Source organism: Amblyraja radiata, chromosome 1, assembly GCF_010909765.2.
Source record: "Amblyraja radiata isolate CabotCenter1 chromosome 1, sAmbRad1.1.pri, whole genome shotgun sequence".
Taxonomy (NCBI): domain Eukaryota; kingdom Metazoa; phylum Chordata; class Chondrichthyes; order Rajiformes; family Rajidae; genus Amblyraja; species Amblyraja radiata.
In genome coordinates, this window is record NC_045956.1 from 156,169,942 (window position 1) to 156,192,695 (window position 22,754).

Genomic DNA, 22,754 nt, shown 5'->3' on the forward strand with positions numbered 1-22,754 from the left:
AAGACAACAGGTCACCTCAGCAATGATATTACAAGGATAAAATTAAGGTAAAAAAAGACAAGATAAAAGTGACATTGGTAGATAAAAGACAATGATAAATAAAATAATCAACATATATGATGTGTTTATGAGTTTAGAAGCCTGATGGCCTGATGGTAAAAACTGTTCTTAAGTCTGGTGGTACGTGCAGCCATGCTACTGTATCGTCTGCCTGATGGTAACAAGGAGAACAGTCTGCGTGCTGGGTGGCCATGGTCCTTGATGATGCTGTGTGCCTTCAGCAGGCACCGCCTGTGAAAAACGTCCTGAATGGCCGGGAATGGCCAGTGATGTGCTGTGCCACCTTCACCACTCTCTGTAGTGATTTGCGGCTGTGGGCAGAACAGTTCCCGTACCAGACTGTGATGCAGCCCATCAGCAGACTCTCGATGGTGCAACTGTAGAAGTTTGTGAGGATGCTGGCGTTCAGAGTCAAACTTCCTCAGTCTTCTCAGGGAAAAGAGCCGCTGGCGGGCTTTGTTAGTTATTGTGGCCGTGTACAGTGTCTAGGAGAGGTCCTCAGTGATGTGCACACCGAGGAACTTGAAGCTGCTGACCCTTTCAACCTCAGCATCGCCGATGTGGATGGGGAGGTGTCCACTCCCCTGCTGTCTCCTGTAGTCCACGATCATCTCTTTAGTTTTGCTGACATTGAGAGAGAGGTTATTTTCCTGGCACCAGCTGTTTAATGCCCTTACCTCCTCCCTATAGGCCGTCTCATTGTTGTCTGTGATGAGGCCCAGGATGGTCGTGTCGTCAGCAAACTTTAGGATGATGTTTGAGCTGTGCTTGGCAGTACAGTCGTGCGTGAACAGGGAGTACAGGAGAGGACTGGGCACACAGCCCTGTGGTGTGCCTGTGTTGAGGATCAGTGAGGAAGAGGTGTGGCTGCCAATTCTCACCACCTGGGGCCTGCCCGTCAGGAAGTCGAATATCCAGCCGCAGATGGAGGTCTCCAGTCCAAGATCAAGGAGCTTGGGGATGAGTTTTGAGGGGATGATGGTGTTGAATGCCGAGCTGTAGTCAATGAAGAGCATTCTCACATTTGTAGTCACTTTGGCCAGATGGGTGAGCGTAGTGTGTGTTGCCATGGCGATATCATCGTCCGTGGCCCTGTTTGGTCTATACGCAAACTGAAGAGGGTCCAAGGTGTCAGGGAGAGAGGAGCAGATGTGAGTTTTGACTAGTCGCTCGAAGCACTTCATGATGACTGATGTCAGTGCGACAGGACGGTAGTTATTTAAACAGGAGATAAATGGTTTCTTTGGAACAGGAATAATGATGGATGCTTTGAAGGGAGTGGGAACCACAGACTGACTCAGGGAGAGGTTGAAGATGTTGGTGAACACCTCTGCCAGTTGATCAGCGCACGCCCCGAGAGCCCGCCCTGGAATACCATCCGGCCCTGGAGCTTTGCGGTCATTGACCTTTTTGAAGGACCGCCTCATGTCTGCCGTTTGTAGGGTCAGTGAGATAGTCCCCCTGCACACCTGTGGACTCATGGTGGACGCTGTGGTGTCTCCATCGAACCGGGCATAGAAGGTGTTAAGCTCGTCTGGGAGCGAACCGGTAGGCTGGACAGTGCTCCTGATTTTGCCATTGTAATCCGTGATGCAGCGTAATCCACTCCACATGCGTCTGGGGTCAGAGTTGTAGTAATTAGATTCCACTTTGGCCCTGTAGACTCTCTTGGCTTTCCTGATGGACTTCCGGAGGTCATATCTGGCTGCTTTTTTAAAAAAAAATTTTTTTTTTTATAAATGTATTCAATTATTAAAAAAATAATATTACACTACAATAAAACAAGCCAGAACCCACCACCATAATACAATACAAACATGTAATATACTACTATACAACTATGATACAATCCTTATTGAGGATACATTCAACACCCTGCGGAGCCCAGCGGTCCCGGAACTCCCTCAGGGTGCCCGTAGACAGGGCGTATTCCCTTTCTAATCCCACCCGGGCACGGACGTAACCCCGGAAAAGGGGCAGGCAGCTGGCTCGGGTAGAGCCCTCCACCGTCTGGCGCCGTGACTCGCGGATGGCCAGCTTGGCCAGGCCCAGGAGCAACCCAACCAGGACATCTTCAGCCCTACCCTCTCCCCTACGCAGAGGGTGTCCAAAGATGAGGTTGGTGGGTGAAAAATGCAGCCAGAAGGCAAGGAGCAGCCCCTTTAGATATTCAAACAGTGGCTGCAGCCTCACGCACTCCATGTACACGTGGTACACAGACTCTTCCATATCTGGCTGCTTTGTAGGCGTTGGGGTCCCTTGAGTTGAAGGCAGTGGTCCGTGCTTTGAGTTTGACACGAATTTCCACTCTGACCCAGGGTTTCTGATTTGGGTAAGTGCAGATGGTGGCTTTTGGAACAACATCACCGATGCACTTACTTATGTAGCCTACGGCAGACTGTGTATTCATTGATGCTGCCTTCTGCTGCTTCCTCAAACATCTGCCAGTCAGTTTTGTCAAAGCAGTCCTGCAAGACCTCATCAGCCTCATTGTTCCATTTGCAAATGTCCCTGGTTTAGTTTCTGCTTGTATGCAGGCAGCAGTAGAATGGAACAGTGACCTGCCTTACCAAAAGCAGGGCAGGGGATGGGCTTGTAGCAGTCTCTGAATGGGGTGTAACAATGGTCTAGGGTCTGCTCTCCCCTGGTGAGAAAAGTGAATCAAGTCAAGTTTTATTCGTCACTTGCACATATAGTGCAAGTGAAATGAATTTGCCAGCAGCGGTATAATAAAGAAAGAACACACAATACACAATAAAAATTTAACACAAACATCCACCACAGCATTCATCACTGTGGTGGAAGGCACAGAATTTGGCCAGTCCTCCTCCATTTTCCCCCGTGGTCGGGACCTTCAACCCTAAACAGTCGCTGCTGCGGGCGTCCAAATGTTCAGACAAGGTAAGTCGAGGTAAGTCCGGAATCGGCGCTTCCCCACCGGAGACCGCGGCTTCAGGTTGCTGTAGGCCGTAGGCCGGCGGTCGAAGATTTAAAGTCCCCGCCGTGCCGCAGTCAGAACACCGCAGACCGCAGGGCCGGCAGTCGGAGCTCTCCTCCAGGGGTCATCGGCGAGGGACCCCGCTCCTGGTGGTAAGTCCACGCCGCGCCCGCGGTAGAAGTTGGCCGCGGGCCGGTGGCCGGAACTTCTTCTCTTCCCGGGTCCCCAACGAGGGATCCCAGATTGCGGACGCTGCGCCAGCTGGAGCTCCGCAGACCTCGGCTTGAGGATGCCGCGGGCCAGCGAACGGAGCGCTCCCCTCTGGCGACCCCCGGCGAGGGCTCGCCCGCTCCGCGATGAAAGCGTCCTCGCTGCACCTGCATCAGAAGCCCCAGCAAGTCTCCGGGAAAGGCCGCACCGATCCTTGCTGTTAGGCCACGGGGGAGGCGACATGGAAAGAATTGCCTCTCCGTGGAGGAGGTGACCGAAACGGTTTCCCCCTTTACCTCCCCACACAAGACACACCGAGAGACATTAAAAATACACATTAGGACATACTAAAAAAACAAGAAAAGTAACAAAAACTCACACGCTGCAGGCTGGGCTGCTAGCGAGCAACGCCCCCACCAACCCCGGTGATGTGTTGTTAATGTTTTGGGAGAACCTTCTTCATGTTGACTCTGTTGAAGTCTCCCAGAACAATGACCGCAGATTCAGGGTGGGAGTTCTCCAGCTCAGTTACAGTCTTATACAGTTCATCCAGGGCTAGGGATTTATCAGCCCGTGGAGGGATGTAAACAACTCTAAGGAGGACTGAGCTGAACTCTCTCGGGAGGTAGAAAGGTCTAGCTTAATTGGTCAGCAGCTCCAGAACCAGGGAGCAGCGAGTAGTTAAAACGCAGACATCCGTGGCCCACAAAGAGTTAACCATAGAGGATACTCCCCCTCCTCTGCCTGAATCCTTAGTTCTGTCTTGTCGGTAGACGGAAAAACTCTCCGGAGTTACGGCACAGTCGGGTATGCTGGTCTCCAGCCACGTCACCGTGAACTCCAGAACACAGCAGTTCTTAATGTCCCGATGGTGTTCGATCCGTGCGTGCAAATCGTCCAGTTTATTGTCCAGGGATTGCACATTCGCTAGCAGGATGCTGGGCAGAGAAGGTTTGTTGTTTCTTTGCCGGCTTCTGCACAGAACGCCGGCACGCTTCCCTCTCTTTGCTTTCCTCCGCCGCCGCTGGGCAGGTAAACAAAACACCCAGGGGAGGCTGTCGTCTGTGATGTAAATAACCGGCTTAAATTCCCCGTTGGATTACTTTCTTACCTCCAAAATTGATTGTCGATCATACTGAATGCGTGAAAAAACAGTACGTACAAAAAGAACAAGTAATAAAAAATAAACACACACAAGTTTGCTGAGATGACTCAGAGGTCTCGTCAGTGCAGCCATCTACACGGCACACAGGAAGTAGGAACTGGTGGGCATGCAGGTGGGCATGATTGGTTCCTCAACCATTGATTATCAAATAAATGTTGGCGATGCTTTCAATTTCCCCATTGGAACACAGCACTACGTTAAAAGCACTTGTGTTGAAGATCTGTAATTAATCCATGCCTTTAGCACAGGAGACCAGGTGAGAGCATATTTCCATTCACTGAAGATTCAGGCAAGGAAATGGAAAAGTCTTAGGGTCAGCACTTGGCTTCTTACAACTTGTATAATTGAGAGCAGTCACATAAGGTCAGTTATGGGGGGAGCAGTTGATGCTGGATAGGGATGGCTAGATAGAAATACCAGAATGGGGTAGCAGCCCTTACCTGGGATCACCTGTTCTTGTGCTGACTTATATATCACCTTTGTGACTACACATCCTATAATGGTCAAAATGTCTGCTCCTAACCTCACACGGATGTTTCTGTGTAACCAGCTTCTGAGGAAAATACTCAACTTCCATTTTCCTTGCCTTTATTCCTGAGACTGCCGATAGTGCTCATAGTTCAGCTCCGACCATTGAAGATCCCCAACAAGATCCACAGGACACAAAAATAAATTGAATTAGGTTTAGGCGGTGATAGTGATATTACAGGAATCACTAGAATCTGGAGTGGTCCCAGGTGATTGGAAAATCGCCAATATTACCCGGCTGCACAAAAAGGGAGGATGGGCTGAAAGATGGCAGATGGAGTTTAATGCTGATAAATGTGAGGTGCTACACCTTGGCAGGACAAATCAAAATAGGACGTACATGGTAAATGGTAGGGAATTGAAGAACACAGTTGAACAGAGGGATCTGGGAATAACCGTGCATAGTTCCTTGAAGGTGGAATCTCATATAGATAGGGTGGTAAAGAAAGCTTTTGGTATGCTAGCCTTTATAAATCAGAGCATTGAGTATAGAAGCTGGGATGTAATGTTAAAATTGTACAAGGCATTGGTGAGACCAATTCTGGAGTATGGTGTACAATTTTGGTCGCCCAATTATAGGAAGGATGTCAACAAAATAGAGAGAGTACAGAGGAGATTTACTAGAATGTTGCCAGGGTTTCAACAACTAAGTTACAGAGAAAGGTTGAATAAGTTAGGTCTTTATTCTCTGGAGCGCAGAAGGTTAAGGGGGGACTTGATAGAGGTCTTTAAAATGATGAGAGGGATAGACAGAGTTGATGTGGACAAGCTTTTCCCTTTGAGAATTGGGAAGATTCAAACAAGAGGACATGACTTCAGAATTAAGGGACAGAAGTTTAGGGGTAACATGAGGGGGAACTTCTTTACTCAGAGAGTGGTAGCGGTGTGGAATGAGCTTGCAGAGGAAGTGGTGGAGGCAGGTTCGATGGTATCATTTAAAAATAAATTGGATAGGCATATGGATGAGAAGGGAATGGAGGGTAATGGTATGAGTGCAGGAAGGTGGGACTAAGGGAAAATAATTGTTCGGCACGGACTTATAACCATATAACATATAACCATATAACAATTACAGCACGGAAACAGGCCATCTCGACCCTTCTAGTCCGTGCCGAACACATAATCTCCCCTAGTCCCATATACCTGCGCTCAGACCATAACCCTCCAATCTTTTCCCATCCATATAACTATCCAATTTATTTTTAAATGATAAAAACGAACCTTCCTCCACCACCTTCACTGGAAGCTCATTCCACACAGCTACCACTCACTGAGTAAAGAAGTTCCCCCTCATGTTACCCCTAAACTTCAGTCCCTTAATTCTCAAGTCATGTCCCCTTGTTTGAATCTTCCCTACTCTCAGTGGGAAAAGCTTTTCCACGTCAACTCTGTCTATCCCTCTCATCATTTTAAAAACCTCTATCAAGTCCCCCCTTAACCTTCTGCGCTCCAAAGAATAAAGCCCTAACTTGTTCAACCTTTCTCTGTAACTTAGTTGCTGAAACCCAGGCAATATTCTAGTAAATCTCCTCTGTACTCTCTCTATTTTGTTGACATCCTTCCTATAATTAGGCGACCAAAATTGTACACCATACTCCAGAATTGGCCTCACCAATGCCTTGTACAATTTTAACATTACATCCCAACTTCTATACTCAATGCTCTGATTTATAAAGGCCAGCACACCAAAAGCTTTCTTTACCACCCTATCTACATGAGATTCCACTTTCAGGGAACTGTGCACAGTTATTCCCAGATCCCTCTGTTCACCTACATTCTTCAATTCCCTACCATTTACCATGTACGTCCTATTTTGATTTGTCCTGCCAAGATGTAGCACCTCACACTTATCAGCATTAAACTCCATCTGCCATCTTTCAGCCCACTCTTCCAACTGGCATAAATCTCTCTGTAGACTTTGAAACTCTACTTCATTACCCGCAACCCCACCTATCTTAGTATCATCTGCATACTTACTAATCCAATTTACCACACCATCGTCCAGATCATTGATGTACATGACAAACAACAGTGGACCCAACACAGATCCCTGTGGCACCCCACTCGTCACTGGCCTCCAACCTGACAAACAACCATCCACCATTACTCTCTGGCATCTCCCATTCAGCCACTGTTGAATCCATCTTGCTACTCCACCATTAATACCCAACCATTGAACCTTCTTAACCAACCTTCCATGAGGAATCTTGTCAAAGGCCTTACTGAAGTCCATATACACAACATCCACTGCTTTACCCTCATCAATTTCCCGAGTAACATCTTCAACAAATTCAAGAAGATTAGTTAAACATGACCTTCCAGGCACAAATCCATGTTGACTGTTCCTAATCAGACCCTGTTTATCCAGATGCTTATATATATTATCTCTAAGTATTCTTTCCATTAATTTGCCCACCACTGACGTCAAACTAACAGGTCTATAATTGCTAGGTTTACTCTTAGACCCCTTTTTAAACAATGGAACAACATGCGCAGTACGCCAATCCTCCGGCACTATTCCCGTTTCTAATGACATTTGAAATATTTCTGCCATAGCCCCTGCTATTTCTACACTAACTTCCCTCAATGTCCTAGGGAATATCCTGTCCGGACCTGGAGACTTATCCACTTTTATATTTCTCAAAAGTGTCAGTACTTCCTCTTCTTTGATCCTCATAGTTTCCATAGCTACTCTACTTGTTTCCCTTACCTCACATAATTCAATATCCTTCTCCTTGGTGAATACCGAAGAAAAGAAACTGTTCAATATCTCCCCCATCTCTTTTGGCTCTGCAGATAGTTGGTCACTCTGACTCTCTAATGGACCAATTTTATCCCTCGTTATCCTTTTGCTATTAATATAGCGGTAGAATTTACTTTTACCTTACTTGCCAAAGCAACCTCATATCTTCTTTTAGCTTTTCTAATTTCTTTCTTAAGATTCTTTTTACATTCTTTATACTCCTCAAGCACCTCATTTACTCCATGCTGCCTATAACTATTGTAGATATCCCTCTTTTTCCGAACCAAGTGTCCAATTTCCCTTGAAAACCATGGCTCTTTACAATGTTTACGATTTCCTTTCAACCGAACAGGGACATAAAGATTCTGTACTCTTAAAATGTCACCTTTAAATGTACTCCATTTCTCTTCCACATCTTTCCCATAAAACAAACTGTCCCAATTTACTCCTTTTAAATCCTTTCGCATCTCCTCAAAGTTAGCCTTTCTCCAATCAAAAATCTCAACCCTAGGTCCAGTTTTGTCCCTCTCCATAATTATATTGAAACTAATGGTATTGTGATCACTGGACCCGAACTGTTCCCCAACGCATACCTCTGCCACCTGACCCATCTCATTTCCTAACAGGAGGTCCAGTACCGCCCCTTCTCTAGTAGGTACTTCTATGTATTGTTGCAAAAAACTATCCTGCACACATTTTACAAACTCCAACCCATCCAGCCCATTTACAGAATGTGTTTCCCAGTCTATGTGTGGAAAATTGAAATCTCCCACAATCACAACCTTGTGCTTACTACTAATATCTGCAATCTCCTTACATATTTGCTCTTCCAATTCTCGCTCCCCATTTGGCGGTCTATAATACACCCCTATAAGTGTTGCTACCCCTTTCCCATTTCTCAGTTCCACCCAAATAGCCTCCCTAGACGAGCCCTCTAATCTATCCTGCCAAAGCACTGCTGTAATATCTTCCCTGATAAGCAATGCAACACCTCCACCTCTTGCCCCTCCAATTCTATCACACCTGAAGCAATGAAATCCTGGAATATTTAGTTTCCAATCACAGCCCTCCTGCAACCATGTTTCACTGATCGCCACAACATCATACTTCCAGGTGTCAATCCAGGCTCTAAGTTCATCCACTTTTCTTACAATGCTCCTAGCATTAAAATATACACATTTAAGAAACCCACCCTCTCTTATTCTCTGATTATTTTCTTTTTCTTCTCTCTCCCCTACATTTTGGGTCAGAGTGCTACCATTCTCTGCCCCCTGCTTCACACACTGACTGCTAGCTTTCCCAATTTGAGTCCCTCCCCCCAACCATACTAGTTTAAAGTCTCCCCAGTAACCTTTGCAAATCTCCCCGCCAGGATATTGGTCCCCCTTGAGTTCAAGTGCAACCCGTCCTTTCTGTACAGGTCGCACCTTCCCCAAAAGAGGTCCCAATGATCCAGAAACTTGAATCCATACCCACTGCACCAGTCTCTCATCCACGCATTTATCCTCCATCTCGCTCCATTCCTACTCTCACTGTCGCGTGGCACAGGCAGTAATCCTGAGATTGTTACCTTTCCAGTCCTTCTCCTTAACTCTCTACCTAACTCCCTAAATTCTTCTTTCAGGACCTCTTCTCTTTTTTTACCTATGTCGTTGGTACCTATATGCACCACAACCTCAGGCTCCTCTTCCTCCCATTTCAGGATTTCTTGGACACGTTCAGACACATCCCTGACCCTGGCACCAGGGAGGCAAACTACCATCCGGGACTCCTGTCTGCGTCCACAGAATCGCCTATCCGACCCCCTGACTATAGAGTCCCCTATTACAATTGCCCTCCTCTTCTTTTCCTTACCCTTCTGAGCAACAGGACTGGTCTCTGTGCTGGAGGCCCGTCCGCTGTTGCTACCCCCAGGTAGGCTGTCACCCCCATCCGTACTCAAACAGGAGTACTTATTTGCAAGGTGTACCGACATTGGAGTACTCCCTCGTTCCTGCCTCTGCCCCTTGCCCTTCCTTAGCGTGACCCACATGTCTCTCTCCCGTGGTTTTGGAGTGACCACCTCCCTGTAACTCCTTTCTATGACGTCCTCGCTCTCCCTGAGCAGACAGAGGTCATCGAGTTGCTGCTCCAGGTTCCTAACGCGGTCCCTTAGGAGCCCCATCTCGACGCACCTGGCGCAGATGTGGACGTCTGGAGAGCACTCAGACTCCATGACCTCCCACATCTGACATCCAGAACAGTAAACTGCCCTGGCCCTCATTCTCCCCCTTATCCGAATGCAATAAAGCCTTACCCGGGATACAAGCCAATCAGACTTGTAGGGCCGAGATGGCCTGTTTCCGTGCTGTAATTGTTATATGGTTATATGGTAAGGCAGAATAGTGGGAACTATAGGCCGGTTAGCCTGACTTCGGTGGTTGGTAAGATTTTAGAGTCCATTTATAAAGGATGAGTTTATGAAGTACTTAGATGTCCACGATAAAATAGGCCGAAGTCAGCATGGCTTTGTGATGGGGATGTCTTGCTTGACAAATGTGCTGGAAATCTTCGAAGAAGTCAATAGCAGGACAAACAAAAGAGAGTCATTAGATGTTGCTTCCTTAGATTATCAGAAAGACTTTGATAAGGTGCCACATTAGGAAGATGAGAGCCCACGGTATCAAAGGGCAGATACTAGCATGGATAGCAGGTTGGCTGGATGGCAGAAGCCAAAGAGTGGCAATAAGGGGGGCTGTTTCTGGTTGGTTGCCAGTGACTAGTGGAGTTCCGCAAGTGACAGTGCTGGGGTCGCTGCTCTTCACGTTGTATATTTTTGATTTGGACGAGGAGATTGAAGGCTTTGGGGCAAAGTTTGCGAATTATACAAAAATAGGTGGAGGGGCAGGTAGTGTAGAGAAAGCAGGGACTCTGCAGAAGGACTTAGCGTTGTTGAGTCATAGAGTGATACAGTGTGGAAACAGGCCCTTCGGCCCAACTTGCCCACACCGGCCAACATGTCCCAGCTACACTAGTCCCACCCGCCTGCGCTTGGTCCATATCCCTCCAAACCTGTCCTATCGATGTACCTGTCTAACTGTTTCTTAAATGTTGGGATAGTTCCTGCCTCAACTACCTCCTCTGGCAGCTTGTTCCATACACCCACCACCCATTGTGTGAAAAGATTACCCCTCAGATTCCTATTAAATCTTCTGTGCATCTACCCAATCTATTCCTCGCATGATTTTATGCACCTCTATAAGATCTTCTAAATTAGTGGTAAAGCTGCATTAAATTGACATAATACTGGCTGGCTGGAAAAGGAGAAATAAAACAGCAGCTTTTCTGATTTCAGTGGCGAGCTAATGACGCATATATGACGGAAGCATGATTATACAACAGAGGAGCGCAGGATCTGACTCCTCGATGTTGTCAAGGCTTGTTGCCTTGGCAACATTGTTCAGGTTTGCACATAAAGGACACTTGGGCCAATTGTCAGATACCAAGAAATAATGCAGCTTCACAAGACACCTGATTTATGGCAATCATAAAATTAAATTATACTTGAAACATGACGTCAGTTCCGAAGCAAGTTAAGTTACTTAGTGTGATCAATCAAGAAGGGTCTGAAGAAGGGTCTCGACCCAAAACGTTGCCTATTTCATTCGCTCCATAGATGCTGCCTCACCCGCTGAGTTTCTCCAGCATTTTTGTCTACCTTTGATTTTCCAGCATCTGCAGTTCCTTCTTAAACTAGTGTAATCAATGAAGCTGCTTTGGAAACTACAGATGCTTGTGTTTGCCCCATGCAAAGACATAAAATGCTGGAGTAACGCAACAGACCAGCACTTTGAGTCTTTCTTTGCAAACCAATATCTGAGATCCTTGTATGTATAAGAAGGAACTGCAGATGCTGGTTTAAACCAAAGATCGACACAAAAAGCTGGAGTAACTCAGCGGGACAGGCAGCATCCCTGGAGAGAAGGAATGGGTGACTTTTTGGGTCAAGACTCTTCCACAGACAGATCCTTGTACCAGTCTGAAGAAGGGTCCTAACCCGAAATGTCACCTATCAATGTTCTCCAGAGTTACCACCAGACCCACGCTGAATTTCTCCAGCACCTTTTGTCTTAAGTTACTTTGGATATTTAGTAAAAGCATTACAAACTCATATCACTATAACAAAGGCAAGAAAAACAAACTATTGTCTATTATGAACACTGACTTTGGTTTCCAATTCTTAATTTCTTGGTGCTTAGTTTCTAGATACCAGAGACATTTCCACTGACTGAGTACGTGCTTATAGCATATTCCAATTCAGAAACTGTCTTTAATATGCATCGTGTAACAGGCAGAATACAGATGATATTTGTTCATTGCTTTATTTCTCAATGAATACTTAAAATATCCTACTTCTTATGACGAGAATATTCAGAGGGCAATTCATATTTGAAAATTCACGTTCATAAGTTCTAGTCGCTGAATTAATCCATTTGGCCCATCAAGTCTACTCCACCCTTCAAACTGATCTATCTTTCCCTCTCAACCCCATTCTCCTGCCTTCTCCCCATAACCCCTGACACCCAGCTGAAAGAGCTGTCAGAGGAAATGCACCAACGGGTAGAATGCTGATGTTTAAAATAAGTTTAGACAGGTACTGGGGAGGAAAGGGTGAAGATGCATGGGGCAAACACAAGCAAATGGAACTAGCTCAGTTATAAAAACTGGTTGGCAAGGATGAGTTGGGCAGTGGGTGGGAGATTGCAACCTTCACGTGGTCCACCCTGTTTCGACGAATGCAATCAACCTGGCATGCACAAATGGAAAATCAAACAGAACAAGTTGTCTTACAACTTTAGGCTGTGCACGCCATACACAAGAAGAAGAAAAAGAAGAAGAAGTAGAAGAAGATGATGCAGACAGTTCTGGTCCCATGCTGCAAGATGCCACAACAGCACCATTGAGGCTTGAGCTCTATGCAGTCATCTTTCTCATGTCAAAGATGCCCCTTTATAATTTCCCATGTGAATAATTTCCCATAAGTGACCCATGTAAGTAGGGCAGCCCAGCTGATGGGGCTCATCTCAGTGTGTAAAGAAAACATAATGACATTGAATGGCAGTGAAATCCCTCAGAGCAAGGAAAGGCTGATGGTTGAGTATGCTGATGTGTTTGAAGGGACAGGTAAATTCGAGGGCAAGTACCATCTGCAGGTAGATGACAGCGTAACACCAGTGATTCATCCACCACGAAGAGTCCCTGTAGCCTTACAGAGTAAGCTGAAAGAGGAGTTAGGCAGACTCACAGAAGCTGAAATAATTGCCCCTGTAGGGACCCACACTCCATGGGTATCCAGCCTTGTGTGTGTAGAAAAGCCCAATAGAAAGTTGAGAGTGTGTTTAGACTCGAGGGATCTGAACATGAAGTCATTACCCAATGACGACGATCGAAGATGTCCTCACAGACCTGAATGACGCCAAGATCTTTAGCACGTTTGACACCAAGAATGGGTTTTGGCATGTGGAACTGGATGATGAGAGTTCTCAGCTTACGACATTTAACAGACCATATGGCAGATATAGATGGAGACCATGCCATTTGGTCTGTCCACGGCCCCTGGTGAGTTCCAGCGATGACAAAACCAAGTGCTGGAGGGCCTGGAAGGAGTGAGATCTGTTGCTGACGACATCCTAGTGTTTGGTAAAGGAAAAACTGCAGACGAAGCAGAAATAGACCATGACAGGAAGGTCAGAACTGATGGAGAGATGTCGTGACAGAAACCTTAAGCTGAACATAGAAAAGACAAAGCTGAAGGTGAAGGAAGTCACTTTCACAGGACATAGAGTCTCTGCTGCAGGACTGAAACCAGATCCATGGAAGGTAGAAGCAGTGCTACAGATGCCTAATCCGTTGTGTTAGCAATTTATTGGTGTAATGTATTCATGCATATTTATGTATATGTTAATGAGTTGGTGTTGTTATATAAGTAGGGAATGTTGGGTAATAAATCTCTCTCGTGATCCAGGCAAGCCTGCATTTAAGTTGTTATTCTTTCTGCTGTCTGGAAAATAACAAAATTGGCGACGAGGATGGGATAGAGTTTGTGAACTCATCCTTTAAATACAGTGCAGGACTGTTTTGCAACACACAGTATTGTTTAACAGTTTAAACAGTAAATACGGAGTTGTCTCGCAGTTGTTTGCGAGCCGGACCCGAGAGGCGGCAAATAATTCTATGCAGGGGACTGTAATTTAAAACAGCAGCTGAAAAAAAATGGTCAAGTGTTTGTCAGGCTATCTCCATGTTGCGTCTACGTGGCAAGATGTCGTCCTTGGGATTGTATAACATTTAAGACTGAGTTTTTTTTGTCGAATTCCTGAAGCTGAATAGCCTTTGTACAGCTAAGTTTTAGGTGAATTGTTACACCAGAACAGACAGGAATTTGGGGTTTTAAAAAAAAGAAGAGAAGAACACGATGGCAGCGTCCACGGGCTACATCGGAGACCTTGGCACTTTTGACATGAGAGCCTTTCAGCTCCTTTATGGAGAGAGCAAACATGTTTTTCACGGCAAACAATATATTGGAGATTAGTGATGAAGGAGAGATAGTGGCTGAAACAAATAAGGCCGTTTGCAAACGCATGAAAGCGATTCTGCTCACGGAGATCGGTCCTGAAGTGTACGGCACACTCGTGAATCCCCTTACACCCTTAAAGGCAAAAGACGTGCCATTCAATTACATTATAAAGAAGCTGGAGGAGCACTTCAACCCAGAGCCTCTGGAAATTGCAGAAAGCTATAAATTTGGCACTAGAAACCAGAAGCAGAATGAAACAATCAATTAGTACATTGTTGCTTTGAAAAACTTAACTTTACACTGTAACTTTGGAACCTTTCTCGGACGCGCACTACGTGACCGATTTGTTTGTGGTCTAGTGGATGAACAAATTCAGTCCAAACTCATGAACACTCCAGATCTCACATTCGAGAAAGCATACAAGATTGCTATCACAATGGAGATGGCAACAAAGAATGCTCGCAAGTTTCGTCCACCACGGACTGCAGTGGCCGTTTACAGTCACAAGGCAGTGCCTATGGCCAAACCAAGAGGCGCTAAACCAAAACCAAAGTATGGCGGGGAGCCGAGTTCAGCCAGTTGTTATTGTTGCAACTGTCATCACTCATCCCAGTTTTGTCAGTTCAAAATGGCCAAGTGCTATAACTGCAAGAAGAAAGGCCATATCGCCTCAGCATGTCGGGCAAAGCTTAAAACAGGAAACCAACAATCTGCGGGAAACAAGCGATAACACCAGAGAGGAGTTCACAACTTGAACTCTGATGGAAATTAACTTGGGTTGTACACCATTTATGCAACCAACATCGATAAGCCTACAACCAGCCAAGGCAAGGACTTTCGAACAAAACTATTGATTAATGAACAGTTAATTGATATGTGTATTGACACGGCAGCAGATTGTTCGGTCATGAGCAGAGACCTGTTCCCAAAGTTCCCACAGATACCATTGTTTGAGAGTAAGGTCAAACTGAGAACCTACTCGGGCAAATTTTTGGAGACATGTGGACAAATGAACTGTAAAGTTCAGCATAATGGTCAGTCAGTAACACTGCCCATCACAGTGGCCAGCTACAGTAATAAACCAACCCTCCTTGGAAAGGATTGGCTGAGTAGAATAGAATTAGACTGGAAGAACATTTTCAATGTCGATTTGTCCAAATCACGTCTTGAAAACGTCATAAGCAAACATGCAGAAATATTTGCTGACAGTTACACGGGAATAACAGGGTACTCTGCACACATTCGACTTAAGCAAGATGTGAAACCTGTGTACTTGTCGACCAAATCCTGTACCATATGCACTAAAGCAACAAGTGGAGGTAGAACTCCACAGATTAGAACGGAATGGAGTACTCGTGAAGACAGACCAGAGTAACTGGGCAACACCAACTGTGGCCATACCCTAGGCTGATAAAACTGTTCGACTATGTGGTGATTACAAAGTCACAATCAACCAAGCCGTTGATGACGAACAATATCCGTTACCAACCTCGCAAGATCTCTACGCAGAACTTAGCGGAGCAAGTCTTCACTGGATTTGACAATCAACACACATAAGGGTTTGTATTCATATACAAAGCTGCCCTATGTCATGGACCAAATATTACAAGGCATTCCGCACTGTGTGTGCAACCAGGATGGCCTACTGATATTCACAGAGGGCATGGTAGAACATCTGGAAATCCTTGAGCAAGTTCTCACACGAATGAACTGCCACAATGTCAAACTGTGGCAAAGTAAATGTGCATTTGCGCAGTCAGAGGTCGTCTACCTTGGACTCAAAGTAGACGCCAACCGACTTCACCCTGTGAAGGCGAAAGTTGAAGCAATAGTGAATGCTCCAAAACCCAACAATGTGTCAGAGCTACGATGATTCCTTGGGATGGTGCAGTTCTATGTACGATTCCTTCCAGATTTAGCAACTGTGCTAAAGCCATTTCATCATCTGCTACAAAAAGATGTGAAATGGACATGGGGAAAGGAACAGCAACGTGCATTTGACATCTGCAAGGAAAACTTTACAAGTAACAAACTTCTTGTTCACTACGATACGACACGCGAGATGAAACTTGCTTGTGATGCTTCAAGTTATGGTGTAGTGTAGTGTATAGTGAACAAGTAAAGTGATCTCCCACGTAATGAATGACAGACAGGAAAAGCCTATTGCTTTTGAATCCCGCACCCTGTCATCGTGTGAACGCAACTATGCGCAGATAGAAAAGGAAGCACTCAGCATTGTGTTCGGAATCAAGAAATTCAATCAGTTTCTTCTCGGCAGACCATTCACCCTAGTGACTGATCACAAACCACTATTAGTGATACTTGGTCCCAAGTCAGGGATACCTTCCATGGCGGCATGCAGCGCTGGGCAATTTTGCTGTCCCAGTATGACTACAAGGTTGAGTACAGAAGCTCCAAGTGCAATGCAGTTGCAGATGCGTTGTCCCGGTTGCCCCATGAGAACTCTGACGTGGGAAGTGAGAACTCAATCTACACACTGCAAGTTGTAGATGAAGACTTGGCAGTGACTGCAACAGAAATTGCAGCAGAAACAAAGGAAGACAATGTGCTGAAGTGGATTTATGAACAGACATTGAACAGATGGACTGAAATCGATAGTGGATTGAACTCAGTTCTGAACTCAGAGCTCAAGCCTTTCCATAATCAACACCATGAATTATCATGTGAGCAGGGATGCATTAAGTGGGGTTATAGAGTGGTTGTACCAGAGTCTTTGAGAAACAAAATTATGAACGTACTTCATGCCGAACATCCTGGCATAGTAAGCATGAAGTCAATTTCCAGAAGTTTTGTGTATTGGCCTAGTATTGACAGTGACATTGAGTCACTGGTGAGCAAATGTAGCGTCTGCCAAAATTGCCGGAGTAAACCACCAAAAACACCACTGCAACCCTGGTCATGGCCAAGTAGACTTTTTCAGAGAGTTCCTGTAGATTTTTGTGAAAAGGGTCATCATTTTCTGGTACTAGTAGATAGTCATTCCAAATGGATTGAGGTTAAACATATGGGGTCAAGCACTACTACTGAGTGTACCATAGATGAGTTGAGATCCATTTTTACAAGCCATGGTTTACCGGAAGAACTTGTTTCTGATAACGGGCCTCAGTTTCATTCAGAATGGTTCAAAGAGTTCATGCAGTGGAATTGTGTAAAACACACGCTTGTTCCCCCATACCATCCAGCCTCCATCAGGGCAGTGGAAAGGTCTGTTAGAGTTGTCAAAGATGCTTTCAAGAAACAGGTTTAGCAGGGTAGTTCAAAGCTCAGCATGAAACATCATTTGGCTAGCTTCTTGCTGAAGTACAGAACCACACAACACACAACAGGTTACTCACCTGCAGAACTGTTGATGAAGAGAAGGCTAAGAATATGCCTAAGTCTAGTTCAACCCAATTTGGCTTTGAGAGTTAAACAAAAACAATTAAGTCAAAAATGCTATTTTGACTCCCACAAAAAGGAGAGGTACTTCAAGCCAGATGAGCAGGTTCGTGTTATCAGTCCTCCCAACAAGTCCAGTCGAGACAAATGGGATATTGGGAAAATAGTGGAAGTGTGCGGAACAAAAAGTTGGAGATAGGATCAAAAGTATTCATGTTGATCAAATGATTCCAGCCAAAGATGAACCAACAACTGAGCATGAAGTCCTAATCCATGAGTCTTTGTCTGAAAGTGAGTCAGTCAGTACAGATAAAGAAACAGGTTCCTCAGGTCAAAGTCAGGGTACTAAAACAGAGCCAAACAAGCCAACAGTTGAGTCAACACCTAAACCCGTTACACCTGTTACTGTTGGATGATCAGGCAGGATCCTAAAACCAGTAGTCAGGTTAGGTTTGTAAGTTAAGTAATTCACTGTAGAAGTAAAATGAAAATGTGTAAATATGTAAAATAAATATATTATGTTTATCATTTAATATTTCGTTAATAATAATAATAATAACCTTATTTATAGAGCACTTTAAAGACAACCACTGTTGCAACAAAGTGCTGTACATGAGTAATCATGGACAAAAAATTATTACACGACAATAAAAACATTAAAAGAGAGTAAAAAAACAATACAATTAAAAACATTAAAAGCACTAAAACAGGAGCAAAGTTTCAAGCAGGGTCAAAAGCCAAGGAATATAAATGTGTTTTAAGACTGGTTTTGAAGATGGACAGTGAGGGGGCCTGTCTGATGTGCAACGGCAGGGTGTTCCAGAGTGCCGGAGCAGCAACAGAGAAGGCTCTATCCCCTCTGAGCTTCCGCTTAGACCTCGGTACCTCCAGGAGCAGCCGATCAGCTGACCTGAGGCAGGAGCGTATGGATGAAGCAGCTCAGAGAGGTAAGGCGGGGCGAGACCATTTAAAGATTTAAAAACAAATAAAAGAATTTAAAACTGAACTCGAAAGTACACCGGCAGCCAGTGGAGGGAGGCCAGAATTGGCGTTATGTGCTCCCTCTTTCGAGTTCCAGTCAAAAGGCGAGCAGCAGCATTTTGAACCAACTGGAGACGAGCCAGGGAAGATCGAGCAACTCCAAAATAGAGTGCGTTACAGTAATCCAGCCTAGATGTGATAAAGGCATGGATTACTGTTTCAAAATGCTGCCGCTCAAGAATGGGCTTCACCTTTGCCAGCTGCCTTAAATGAAAGAAGCTGGACTTAACCACCGCGCCTATTTGATGATCTAATTTAAAATCACTGTCCATCCTAAAACCCAGGTCCAAAACTGTTGGCTTCACATACAGTGCCAGGGGACCCAAGTCAACAGGGGGAGGTTCACGGCAGCCATTGGGACCAAACAATATCACCTCTTTCTTCTTTTCATTAGAAACATAGAAACATAGAAACATAGAAATTAGGTGCAGGAGTAGGCCATTCGGCCCTTCGAGCCTGCACCGCCATTCAATATGATCATGGCTGATCATCCAACTCAGTATCCCATACCTGCCTTCTCTCCATACCCTCTGATCCCCTTAGCCACAAGGGCCACATCTAACTCCCTCTTAAATATAGCCAATGAACTGGCCTCGACTACCCTCTGTGGCAGGGAGTTCCAGAGATTCACCACTCTCTGTGTGAAAAAAGTTCTTCTCATCTCGGTTTTAAAGGATTTCCCCCTTATCCTTAAGCTGTGACCCCTTGTCCTGGACTTCCCCAAAATCGGGAGCAATCTTCCTGCATCTAGCCTGTCCAACCCCTTAAGAATTTTGTAAGTTTCTATAAGATCCCCTCTCAATCTCCTAAATTCTAGAGAGTATAAACCAAGTCTATCCAGTCTTTCTTCATAAGACAGTCCTGACATCCCAGGAATCAGTCTGGTGAACCTTCTCTGCACTCCCTCTATGGCAATAATGTCCTTCCTCAGATTTGGAGACCAAAACTGTACGCAATACTCCAGGTGTGGTCTCACCAAGACCCTGTACAACTGCAGTAGAACCTCCCTGCTCCTGTACTCAAATCCTTTTGCTATGAAAGCTAACATACCATTCGCTTTCTTCACTGCCTGCTGCACCTGCATGCCCACTTTCAATGACTGGTGTACCATGACACCCAGGTCTCGCTGCATCTCCCCTTTTCCTAGTCGGCCACCATTTAGATAATAGTCTGCTTTCCTGTTTTTGCCACCAAAATGGATAACCTCACATTTATCCACATTATACTGCATCTGCCAAACATTTGCCCACTCACCCAGCCTATCCAAGTCACCTGACATTAAATCCTAGAAAGTTTAGGGCCATCCAGGACTTAATGTCATCAAGACATAACAGAAGTGATTTGACAGAAAAGGCATCTTCCTTCCTCAGCGGCATATATAGTTGGCTATCATAAGCATAACAATGAAAAGAGATGCCATGCTTTCTAAGAATGGAGCCCAGAGGAAGTAACTGTGTAACTTAAATACCAGTTTAAATCAAGTATCAGAACAACAAAATTGTAACTGTGTACTTAGATTTAATACTTAAAAAAGGGAGAGCTGTGTAATATATTCATGCATATTCATGTATATGTTAATGAGTAGGTGTTGTATATAAGTAGGGAATGTTGGGTAATAAATCTCTCTCGTGATCCAGGCAGCCTGCGTGTAAGTTGTTATTCATTCTGCAGTCCGGAATATAACAATTGGGTTTGTTAACTACTTGAGCAAATTCCTTCCTGGACTAAGCGACCTATGTGAACCACTACGCAAGCTGACACAGAAGGATGTAGTTTGGTAGTGGGCAGAGGTGCATGACAGGGCGGTGATGGAAATACAGAAGCTTGTAACTGCAGAGCCAGTACTCAGATACTATGATCCGTCCAAGGAGCTGACATTACAGGCTGATGCGTCAGAAAACTTGGTGCTGCGCTGATGCAGGAAGGCCATCCAGTTGCCTATACCAGCCTGATGCGGAGACCAGATATGCACAAATAGAAAAGGAATTGCTGGCAGAGGTGTTTGATCTAGAGAGCTTATCTGTCCTTCTGCAGTTGTACAGAGCCCTAGTGAGACCACACCTGGAGTATTGTGTGCAGTTTTAGTCCCATAATTTGAGGAAGGACATTCTTGCTATAGAGGGAGTGCAGCGTTACAAGGTTAATTCCCGGGATGGTGGGACTGTCATATGCTGAGATAATGGAGCAGCCGGGCTTGTACACTTGCAGTTCAGAAGGATGAGAGGGAATCTCATTGAAACATATAGGATTGTTAAGGGCTTGGACATGCTAGAGGCAGGAAACATGTTCCCGATGTTGGGGGAGTCCAGAACCAGGGGCCACAGTTTAAGAATAAGGAATAAGCCATTTAGAACGGAGATGAGGAAACACTTTTTCTCACAGAGAGTGGAGAGTCTGTTGGAGGTAGGTTCTCTGGATGCTTTCAAGAGAGAGCTAGATAGGGTTCTTAAAAATAACAGAGTCAGGGGATATGGGGAGAGGCAGGAATGGGGTACTGCTTGGGGTTGATCAGCCATGATCACATTGAATGAAGGTGCTGGCTCGAATGGCCTACTCCTGCACTAATTGTCTATTGTCTATTGATATGGGGAGAAGGCAGGAGAAAGGGGTTAGGAGAGAAAGATAGATCAGCCATGATTGAATGGCAGAGTAGATTTGATGGGCCAAACGGCCTAATTTATTTCTAGTATTAGTTTTAGAGAGACAGCGCGGAAACGGGCCCATCGGCCAGCCAGGTCTGCGCTGACCAGTGATCCCCACACATTAATACTATCCTGTGGCGGCTCCCAAGGGTCGGGCCATTCCCACTATCAAACCCCTCGGCACGGGAATGGTTGAGTCCAGAGGCGTGTGTGTATCCCTGTGTGTGTGTGTGTGTCTCCCCGTGTGTGTGTCTGTCTGTCTCCCTGTGTGTGTGTGTGTGTCTGTCTCCCTGTGTGTATGTGTGTGTGTGTGTGTGTGTGTGTGTGTGTCTGTCTCCCTGTGTGTGTGTGTGTGTGTGTGTCTGTCTCCCTGTGTGTGTGTGTCTTCCTTTGTGTATGTGTCTCCCTGTGCGGCTGTTGTCACATCCTGGCCTTAGACAGGGCTGCCAACTCTCACGCTTTGAGCATGAGAGTCACGCATTTCAGCCAATTCTCACGCTGATGACAGAATTCTCACGCTGTCTTCAGTCCCTGCACAGTGTCTTTTTGCGCCATATCACAACGATCTGTGCGGTCTGGGGAAGCACGTCAGTTGGCGGCTGTGAGTGACGTTGCATCTCTTCTCTTCTCTTCTTTCTTGGTTGGATGTCCAGCCGCCGGCAACATGAAGCAGCCGGAGATAAAACTAACCAGGTGAATCGGTTGTAAAACATGGGGAGGACCACACTGAGGCCAAACATCTAGGACAGGGTTCGGCAACCTACGGCACACGGGCTGAATCCGGCCCGTAACCCAAAAAAACACGTATCTTTTTCAATTCGTTTTCGCAGGGTCGGGGCAGGCGAGCCGACCTGAGAACTGCAGCCAGTCCCTGGGACGCGAGCTGATCTGGGAATGGCAGCCAGACCCTGGGCACGCAGAATGCCAACTTGATCATTATAGACAAGTTGGGCCAGCCACGTACATGTTGTATAACTCTGACTCTATGAAGATCTGAATGGGCTTAGAATGACCATTTAAGCAAAATTGCCCCCACTTTCCCCATTTTGATTCTTGAGATGAATATTCCTTTGCTCTGTTAACAGCGTTAAAGTACTTATGAGGTCGAGTCAGGAAAGGGAACATGTTATTTCTTTTTAGTTTGCTTTAATTTGTTAGTTGATTGTTTGTTGAGTGCCATCATTTCTGAAATGGTCTTAAAGTAACTTAACTGTTATAAAGCAGTAATAAATGATTTTTGTCCAAACAATTGGAAATTGCATAAAATGTTTGCATTATTAGCAGGACTGCCAACTCTCACGCATTGAGCGTGAGACTCACGCATTTCACAAAATTCTCATGCTCTCACGCTGATCACAAAATTTCTCACGCTCAAATATCTGCGGGTGCTGAAAGTTCAAAATAAAGCAAAAATTGTTTTAGAGGTGAGTAAAAACCATGAGGGGAATATCAGGTGAATGCCTAGTCTTTTC